The following is a 9,972-nucleotide window of genomic DNA, read 5'->3' on the forward strand; positions in this document are numbered from 1 at the left end:
GGGAGGTATACAGACGCTACTCCCATATGCAGCTGTGATGGGGTTAGCATATGACCCCAGAGTCCTTCTGGACTGCTCAATTCCACTTAGGTTCATGATGAAGAAAGGGAGATGATGTGGATATTATTATATATTTTTTTCGTTTTTAATTAAAAATGACCGAAAGTAATAAAATAAATGGAAAATAAAATAAAGTAAAATTTCGAAAACTAAAAGAAAATAAAATCAAAGCAAATTGAAAACTAAATCAATTAATTAATTAAAAAGATTTTGGAATTAGCAATTAAAAAGATATGATTGAAAATTATTTTGAAAAAGATTTGATTTTTGAAATGAGGAAAGAGAAAAACAACAAAATGACACCAAACTTAAAATTTTTAGAAAATCAAACACAAATTTTCAAAAATTTAAAGAAAAACACAAAGAAGACACTAAATTTAAAATATGAAACTGAACTCAAATAAAAGACTCTAAACCAACAAAAATAAAACAATCCTAATCTAAGCAACAAGATACACCGTCAGTTGTCCAAACTCGAACAATCCCCGGCAATGGCACCAAAAACTTGGTGCACGAAATTGCAATCACACTCTTGCAATTCCGCACAACTAACCAGCAAGTGCACTGGGTCGTCCAAGTAATACCTTACGTGAGTAAGGGTCGATCACATGGAGATTGTCGGCTTGAAGCAAGCTATGGTTATCTTGTAACTCTTAGTCAGGATATCAATAATTCTCAGGTTTAATTGTGAAGAGTAAAAGAACATGAAATAAATACTTATTTTGCAGTAATGGAGAACAGGTTGAGGTTTTGGAGATGCTCTATCTTCTGAATCTCTGCTTTCCTAATGTCTTCTTCTTCATGCACGCAAGGCTTCTTCCATGGCAAGCTGTATGTAGGGTTTCACCGTTGTCAATGGCTACCTCCCATCCTCTCAGTGAAAATGTTCAATGCGCTCTGTCACAGCACGGCTAATCATCTGTCGGTTCTCAATCAGGTTGGAATAGAATCCAGTGATTCTTTTGCGTCTGTCACTAACGCCCAGCCTTCAGGAGTTTGAAGCTCGTCACAGTCATTCAATCCTTGAATCCTACTCAGAATACCACAGACAAGGTTTAGACCTTCCGGATTCTCTTGAATGCCGCCATCAATTCTAGCTTATACCACGAAGATTCTGATTAAGGAATCCAAGAGATATTCACTCAATCTAAAGTAGAACGGAGGTGGTTGTCAGGCACACGTTCATAGGTGAGAATGATGATGAGTGTCACGGATCATCACATTCATCAAGTTGAAGAACAAGTGATATCTTAGAATAGAAGCAAGCGTGATTGAATGAAAAACAGTAGTAATTGCATTAATCCATCAAGACACAGCAGAGCTCCTCACCCCCAACCATGGGGTTTAGAGACTCACGCCGTAGAAGATACAATAAGAAATGTGTAATGCGTCATGAGGTAAAGATACAATGTCAAAAGGTCCTATTAATAGTGAACTAGTAACCTAGGGTATACAGAAATGAGTAAATGACGTAAAAATCCACTTCCGGGGTCCACTTGGTGTGTGTTTGGGCTGAGCATTGAAGCTTTCATGTGTAGAGACTTTTCCTAGAGTTAAACGCCAGCTTTTGTGCCAGTTTGGGCGTTTAACTCCAATTTTTGTGCCAGTTCCGGCGTTAAACACTGGGAATTCTGAAGCTGATTTGCAATGCCGGTTTGGGCCATCAAATCTCGAGCAAAGTATGGACTATTATACATTGCTGGAAAGCCCAGGATGTCTACTTTCCAACGCAATTGAGAACGCGCTAATTGGGCTTCTGTAACTTCAGAAAATCTAATTTGAGTGCAGGGAGGTCAGAATCTAACAGCATCTGCAGTCCTTTTTCAGCCTCTGAATCAGATTTTTGCTCAGGTCCCTCAATTTCAGCCAGAAATTACCTGAAATCACAGAAAAACACACAAACTCATAGTAAAGCCCAGAAAAGTGAATTTTAAATAAAAACTAATAAAAACATACTAAAAAACTAACTAAAATGTACTAAAAACATACTAAAAACAGTGCCAAAAAGCGTATAAATTATCCGCTCATCACATACATAATAACACAACTCACATCATCCATTATTCACCTCAATATTTCCAAATCTTATCCTAGGGCCACTAGCCTACATTTTCACAACCACATTACATTTTAGATATAGGAAACCGAAATCATACCTTGCCCGACTCCCGTTCCACCGGGAACACTCTCAAATTCAACTTCCAAGGCTTCCAAAGCCTCACCAACAGATTTCCAAGCTTGGAGCTCCACACCAAAACTTTCCAAAATCACCAATCAAGCTCCAAAATACACATATACAATGCCTAAGCCACAATATCACACCCAAACACAATAACTTAATCACTAAATCACAAAATCTCAAGTCTTTAGCTTAGGGTTGAGAATCTCACCTTACCCAAGGACCAAGGGAGCTAGGACAAGCCTTCCCTTCAAGTTAGTTTGATCTTATAACACAAAGAAACTCAAAATCTCAACATTTTTGCCCATGAAATTTGAAAATAAGGGCTGAGAATCAAAGGATAAAACGTAGATTACCTCAAGAATCTTGGTATGGATTTTGTAGAGCTTGAATCCATGGTCACGTGGCCACAAACGGTGCATCAATCGGAGTCTCAGATCAAAAGTTATGATCAATGGAAGATTAGAAGAGAATAGGAGCAAGGGTTTTATTTTTCCCCCTTCCCCTTGTGTGTTCAGCATGTGTTTGTTCATGGAGGAGAGAGGGAGCTGAGTTTCATTCATTTAATGAAGCTTGGCGGGCCCTTGGTCCCAACTTGGATTCGGTTGGTCCGGTTTGGCCCGTTTGGCCCAATCTTGGGCTAATTTCTTTAAAATTAGTGTCAAAATTCTCGTTTCGAATTTCTCTACCACATAAAATCATAAAAATTTCATTTATCACTTTCTAGAATATATTTTAATTTATGGGTTAATTAGCCATAAAGTAATCGGGTTTTACACCCTTCAGCCAATCTATATCCAAAAAACACTCCACGTCCCTAAACGAAGTACAAGAATGGGCTGAAAAATACATCAATATGGATGAAAACTCTCGGCTAGGGGAAGCCTCCAAAATCGGATTCTCCTATCCCTCCCGGGACAAAGACAAAGTTCCAAGGAAAAAGGAGGACCAGCCTACAGAGAAGCCCAGAAAATACCATAACTACACCACTCTTCGGGTATTTTTAGTGGATGTCTACAGGAAAATATGCAACACAGAAAAGATCCCACCCCCTGACCAATCAAGGACAAAAGGGGAGAAAGTCATAACGAATACTGCGAATACCATAAGATCTACGAACATCCCACTAACGAATGCTACGACTTGAAGATTTTCATCGAGAAGCTGGCCCGAGAAGGAAGGCTGGATCGATTTCTAGCCAGCAGATCGGGCGAGCCTAAGAACAGAAGGAGGGATGAAGAGGGAGGATGGGCCAATCATCCCCCTCACACCCTGGAAAGGCATGTCCACATAATCAATGGAGGATTCGTTGGAGGAGGGATCTCAAAGTCATCCCGCAAAAGACACCTCAAAGAAATATACCACGTCGGAGAAGGGAGCAAGTTGCCCGACCTCTCCACCATCTCCTTTACCAAGGAGGACGCCGCTGGTATCATCCCTGGGCATGACGATCCTATGGTCATTACCATCATACTAGCCAACGCCAACCTCCACCGAACACTGGTCGGCCAGGGAAGCTCGGCAGACATCCTATTCAAATCTGCCTTCGACAAGCTCGGACTAAAAGAAAAAGAGCTAAGAGCATATCCCAATAGCATATTCGGGCTAGGAGACGCCCTGATCCAGCCCCTCGGGTACATCCCACTACACACCACCTTCGGGAAGGGAGCCCGATCCAGGACGATAAGCATAGACTACATCGTCGTCAACGTGGACTCCGCATACAATGCCCTTATAGGCCAGACATCCCTGAACCAGCTCGATGCAATAGTTTCCACATCCCACCTGTGTATGAAATTTCTAACCAAAGAAGGAATAGCTACCATTAAAGGAGATCAGAAACTCATGCGATGATGCTATAATGAAAGCCTAAACCTAAAAGGTGATCCCAGAGGAAAAGAGGCCAATACCATCGAACTCGGAGGAGCCCGGGTTCGGGAAAAACTTCGCCCTCAGCCAGAAGGCGAGACCGAAGAAGTGCAAATCAGAGACACCCAAGATAAAACAACAAGTATAGGTGCAAATCTAAAAGAGGACCTAAAAGAGCTGTGAATAAAGCTCTTAAAAGAGAACTCCGACCTCTTCGCATGGAAGGCCTCGGATATGCCCGACATAGATCCCGGCTTAATGTGCCACAAACTGGCAGTATACCCTGGATCTCAACCAATACAAAAAAAAATGCACAAAGCTCGGTCTGGAAAGATCACAAGTCATGGAGGAACAAGTACAAGCCTTGCTAGAGGCAGGGTTCATAACGGAGGTGAAGTACCCATTGTGGCTGGCCAACGTCGTATTGGTAAAAAAGCTAAATGGAAAGTGGCGGATGTGTGTAGACTACACTAACCTCAATAAAGCCTGCCCAAAAGACCCTTATCCCCTCCCGAACATCGACACCCTGGTCGACACGTTGTCGGGATACAAGTACCTTTTCTTCATGGACGCCTACTCAGGGTACAACCAGATCCCAATGCATCAACCCGACCAAGAAAAAACCTCATTCCTAACCCCGAAAGCAAACTACTGTTACGTAGTAATGCCGTTCGGACTGAAGAGCGCGGGGGCCACATATAAGAGGTTAATGAAAAAAGTATTTGCCGGCCACATCGGGAAGCTGATGGAAGTCTATGTAGACGACATGCTAGTAAAAACCCAAAAAGAGGAAGCACTACTCCCCGACCTTGCCGAAGTATTCGGTACCATAAGAAAGCACGGGATGAGGCTAAACCCCACGAAATGTACCTTTGCGGTAGAAGTCAGAAAATTCCTAGGGTTCATGCTTACCTAGAGAGGCATTGAGGCAAACCCAGACAAATGCCAAGCCATACTCAACATGAAAAGCCCGACCTACGTAAAAGAGGTACAACAGCTAAATGGAAGACTAGCGGCCCTGTCCAGGTTTCTATGCAATACTAAGGAAAGAAAAGAAGTTTGAATGGACCCCAGAGTGTGAAAAAGCCTTCCAAGACTTCAAAACATTCCTGGGGCAACCACCCATCCAGACCCGACCTCGACAAGGAGAAGAACTAATACTATACCTCGCCGTAGGAAGTCGGGCGATAGCATCCGCACTAATCAGAGAAGATGACAAGGGACAACAACCCATCTACTTCATCAGTAAGGCTTTACACGAGGCTGAGCTGAACTACCAAAAGATAGAAAAGTTCGCTTACCCCTCATACTCACCTCCCGGAGATTTCGACCATATTTTCAAGCCCATACCATCAAAGTACGGACTAATCAACCCATGAAAGGCATCTTGCAGAAAACAAACTTGGCTGGAAGAATTCTACAATGGGCAGTCGAGCTGTTCGAATTCGACCTCAAGTACGAAGCTCGCACTGCCATCAAATTCTAGTACTTGGCCGACTTCGTTGCAGAGTACACAGATACCCCAGGGACCCCCATAGAATGGAACCTCTACGTTGACGGTTCATCAAGCAAAGCCGAAAGTGGAGCAGGCGTTATCCTGAAAAGCAACCAATAGACCCAACTCGAACTCTCCTTAAGATTCGAGTTCCCCGCCTTAAATAATCAAGCAGAGTATAAAGCCCTACTGGCTGGCTTGAAGCTGGCTAGGGAGGTCAGAGCACAAAAGCTTACTATCTTTAGCGATTCACATGTAATCACCTCACAAATAGAAGGAAGCTACCAGGCAAAGGATCCCACTATGAAAAAGTACCTGGAAAAGACCAAAGAAGTGAAAGAACAGCTCGGGAACTTCAGAGAATATGAGATCCGACATATACCTCAAGAGCGAAATGCCCGAACTGACGCACTTTCAAAATTAGCCAGCACCAAACTTAGGGGCAACAACAGTAGCCCATCCAAGAAACCCTACAGCACCCATCGACTTCAAGGGAAGAGAAGGTCTTAAGCATATCAGACCAGGACCAAGGGTGGATGACCCCTATAATCAACTACCTCAAGTCCGAAACACTTCCCACAAAAAAGAAAGACGCAAAGAGGCTCATACGGGAGGCACAATACTACACTCTGGTACACGACGTCTTGTACAAGAGAGGAGTTTCCACACCTCTCCTAAAATGCGTCCTGTCTTCTGCCATAAAGGACGTTTTGAAAGAAGTCCACAGCGGAATGTGCAGTAACTACCTCAGAGCACGGGCACTGTCCAAAAAGATACTCCGAGCTTCTACGGGCCAACTCTGCAGAAGGAAGTGGCCGAGTTCGTCAAAACATGCCCTCCATGTCAGAAGCACGCCACGTTGCCCCACCCGAAGAGCTCATTTGCATCACCTCACCCTGGCCATTCGCAAAGTGGGGGCTCGACCTCCTCGGACCATTTTCCTAGAGATCAGGACAAGTCAAATTCCTCATCGTAGGAATAGATTACTTCACAAAGTGGATCGAGGCAGAGCCATTGGCCGCCGCCACTGCCTAGAGAAGTCAGAAGTTCCTGAACAGAAACATCGTCACAAGGTTTGGGGCTCCCCACTCCATCACCACGGACAATGGGACTCAGTTCACCGATACAGACTTCAGAAACCTGGTAGCTTATCTAAAAACCAAGCACCATTTCACTTCAATGGAACACCCACAAGCCAACGGACAGGCGGAGGCCGCCAACAAAGTTATATTGGCCAGGTTAAAGCGTCAATTAGGACGCAAAAGGAGCCTCGGCTGAAGAGCTCTCCCAAGTCCTATGGGCATACCGAACAACACCACACTCCACCACAGGAGAATCACCCTTCCGACTCACTTACAGAATAGAGGTAATAATCCCCGTAGAAGTAGATGAAAGATCCCCTAGGGTGATCTTCTACAACGAGAACACCAACTCCCGAGCACAAAAGGAAGAACTCGACCTGCTTCCAGAAGTTTAAGAAAGAACTCGGATTAGAGAGGAAGCCCTGAAGCGTCGAATGGCCTCAAGGTACAACCGGAAGGTAATTCAACGAAGCTTCGCTACCAATGACCTCATCCTAATCCGAAATTATATCGGATTAGGTCGATCAGGAGAAGGAGCTAGCAGCCAACTGGAAAGGACCATACCGAATTACAGAAGTACTAGGAAAAGGTTACTACAATACGGCCGGCCTCCAAGGGTGTAAGCTCTCGAGGTCATGGCATGCCTGTAACCAAAGAAGGTACTATAGCTAGAGAAAGGTCTTGAGCCAAGGTGTGCTCTTTTTCCACTAAAGGGTTTTTTAATGAGGCACTAAACCAAGACCTGAAGGTAGCCCGACTTGCAGGGTAACCCCATACATGTATATACTCTCATTTACATTTTTCAATTCATTGCATTTTATTCTAAAAAAACAGAGATTCCCTAAAAAGTTTCCTACCAAGGCGCATTAATTTATGCTCGAAAAAACGCAAAAATCATCACCCAATCAGGAAAGGTCGGCAAGGTGAAGCGACGAGGTCCAAATTAATGTGAGAAGTTATAAAAGCAACTCGTATAGAGAGACCTGATAAGGTCGGATAAAAAATAGGATTGCAAAAAATAACTTGAAAAGGCCCAACAGAGAAGTCGGACCAGCTAAAGGATCACTAAAAAGGGAACAATGCCTTCCTAACCATGCAAAGGTAAAAAAAAGGTTGAAAAACCTAGTGTCAAAGTTGCTAAGCTAGAAGGTAGGAGTCCGAAAAGGACGCTACTTAAAAGGCAAAGGCAAAAGATATGATCTCACCCACAAAAGATATGGAAGCAAAGACCCTTTGATTTCAAACAAAATACAAAAACGAAAACGAAACGGTGAAGGAATAAAGTCCCAATTAAAAGGCTTTTAAAACACTTGCATGAACCCAAGAAACTATTACGCTCGAAAATGGTGCGGCACTTAAATGCGAAACGCTTCACGTTTCGAAGGAAATTAAATGCGCAAAACCCACCCAAAAAGAAATAACCAGGGGGTGACCAAACAATGCTTGAGCTCATACTTCCCAAAGATGTCGAAGCTCAGGACAAGCACAATCTCATGAGGAGGGTGAAGCTCAAACAGTGGCACTGTTCATACACTGGTCCCAGCTATAGGATCGGGCTGGTCAAAAGCAAAGGTACCGACCTCATGAAAGGTTGGCCCGCTACCGACCTCTTTGTTTAGAGCTCGGACAATCTCTCCAGAGGCCCAAGAAGGCCCAAAGCGAAGAACCACCACCTACTAGAAGGCGGTTGGCCAAAGATATGATCTCAGCCACAAAGGATAAGATAAGATAACAAACGTATCTCAAAGAAAGATCGTCGAACACCACTATAAATATACTGGAGCACCCAGGTATAACTCATACTCCAATTTTACAAAAAACCTGCCTAAAGCCCGTATTGACTTAAGCATCGAAGTCTTTTACAGGTAGCATCCCTCCCCCAGTGATCGAGGACTAGCAGCACCTCAAGCTCCAACAAGTCGGACATGGCAGTCTCGACCAAACCAGAAGATCTTGTCCGAATTCAACCTTCCTGTTTCAGATAACCCTCGGAACAGTATGCATGATTGGTTCAAAGCAAAATGTTAATAAAAAAATTTTCCGTACAACTAATATACATTTTTCACTTTTTATTTAGATATTTTATTATAACGTTAATAAAAAATTTTTAGTACAACTAATAATTTTTTAAAAAGAATTTAGTTTTTATGTATTAATAACTTAAATAAGAGGAATAATGATAATTATACAAAGTATTATAATTACATAAAATATTATCAATTATAATTATGCATTCATATAATAATAATAGTTGTTCTACTTTAAAGTAGAAAGAAAAATGTTTAATTAATTCAAAATTAACTTATTATTTATTTAAAGAAAAAAATAATTTTAATTATGTATGATTGTTATATAATCGAATTAATATATGACCATTTTTTTTTAATGATAATTTTTTTCATATTAATATTTCTTAACAGTAATTATTTTACTTAATTGAATTAAAATAATTCTTTATCCATACAATATAGTACACTACAACAAAATAGCATTTTGGCGACGTTTTTTTTTTTAATGTTTGGTGACGGTTTTAATTGTCACTAAATGGTTTTGCAACGGTTAAAAAAAGCGTCACAAATTTGAGCGTCGCCAGCTAACATAGTGACGGTTTTGGACAACCGTTGATAAGGAGTATCGCTAAATTATTTGTGACGGTTTTTAAAATATAAAACTGTCACTAATTTGTAACACTTATGAAGGTGTTTTTTATACTGTATTTTGCGATGTTTTGAAACTGTCGTTAAATTACTAAATTCTATGACAATTTTTTCTTATAAATACCATAATAATCACCTTATTCTTATATACCGAAAAAAATATTTATTTTTGATAAACATTAAAAAAAGTGTCTCTAATAATTTATATATGGCGTTAGTGTGTGACTGGACCTAATAAGATATGGTGTAGGTGAAACAACATATAAAATATATTTTTTTATTTGAAATAAAAGTTTTTCAATTTAATATTTGGCACATAAATTATCCACTAACCTGTATATTAATAATATTTATACACAACACCACTCAAGTCAGAGCTACTCACCATCCATTGTCTCTAACCGCTTTCATTCTCTGCTGAATCGATCACAGTTCGTGCGTGGTAGTTGATATTGGAATGTGATTTCTTATTGGTAGTTATTGTTTTCGGTTCACCACACCTTATAAGTTCGGTTTGGTATGCAGAGCTATACGAAGATTGGTATATATGGAGAGAATTTTATGGTGAACCAAAATCATAATTACGGTGAAACAATTATATAGTGCTTAGGAAAGAAAATAGAACATATT

The sequence above is a fragment of the Arachis hypogaea genome, chromosome 3 (genome assembly GCF_003086295.3).
Source record: "Arachis hypogaea cultivar Tifrunner chromosome 3, arahy.Tifrunner.gnm2.J5K5, whole genome shotgun sequence".
Classification (NCBI taxonomy): domain Eukaryota; kingdom Viridiplantae; phylum Streptophyta; class Magnoliopsida; order Fabales; family Fabaceae; genus Arachis; species Arachis hypogaea.